A 1,042-nucleotide genomic window follows, 5' to 3' on the forward strand; every position below is an offset into this window, starting at 1 on the left:
CACCATGCTGAAATGTAATCTTTAAAAGTCTTTTTCTTTCTTCCTGAGAGCAATGTTACCTCATCCATAATTCCCCTTTATTTTGGTGTTCGGAAGAGTTCTAGATCCCAGTATCGTCCATGCCATGACAGTTTTTTATTCTGTAAATAATTTAGGAAGTATTAAAGTTAGACTCTTTCAAATAATACACACCACCTGCTGTAAGATGATGGTCAGGACTACAAAAATGAACCGTCCCTAATAAAGGAAATGACATTTAAAATTTATTTTTTACCACAGTGCCTAACAGTGTAATTAAAGAGTGTATGTTCAGTAAATAAATACTCATTGGATAGATGAACCATGGTTATGGAATGCCAGCCACAGAATTCTCTGATTCATCTTCTTACCCAATAATGAATGTTTTATAAAATATATAAACCAGTTATCAAAGCCACCCTGAGACATCACCTAACCCCAGCAAGAATAACCCTTGTCACAAACTCTCAAAGCTGCAGATGCTGCTGTGGGCATGGAGAGAGGGAACACTTTTACACTGTTGGTGGGACTGCAAACTAATGCAGCGTCTTTGGAAAAAAATATGTAGAATCCTCCAAGAACTCAGACTAGACCCTCCATTTGATCCTGCCACCCCATTACTAGGCATCTACACAGAAGAAAAAAAGAGTCATTTTATCATAAGGACATTCGCACTGGGCTGTTTATCACAGCTCAATTTATAATCAGCACGATGTGAAAACAACCTAAATGCCCACCAGGGATGGATTAACAAGCTGCAATATATGTGAATGTGTATGGATATATATGATTACTATTCAGATATTTAAAAGATGGAGACTTTACATCTTTTGTATTAACCTGGACGGAGTTGAAACACATTCTTTTTAGTAAAGCATCACAAGAATGGAGAAGCAAGAATCCAGTGTACTCAGTACTCATATGAAGCAGGAGATGATCTAATAATACCCTCATAAAAGAAAAACTCAAACCAATTCAAGGTGGGGTGCAGGAGAATGAGGGAGCCAGGAGAGGGGAGGAGGGA

The sequence above is a fragment of the Otolemur garnettii genome, unplaced genomic scaffold (genome assembly GCF_000181295.1).
Source record: "Otolemur garnettii isolate 467f Iridium unplaced genomic scaffold, OtoGar3 scaffold00065, whole genome shotgun sequence".
In the NCBI taxonomy this organism is placed as follows: domain Eukaryota; kingdom Metazoa; phylum Chordata; class Mammalia; order Primates; family Galagidae; genus Otolemur; species Otolemur garnettii.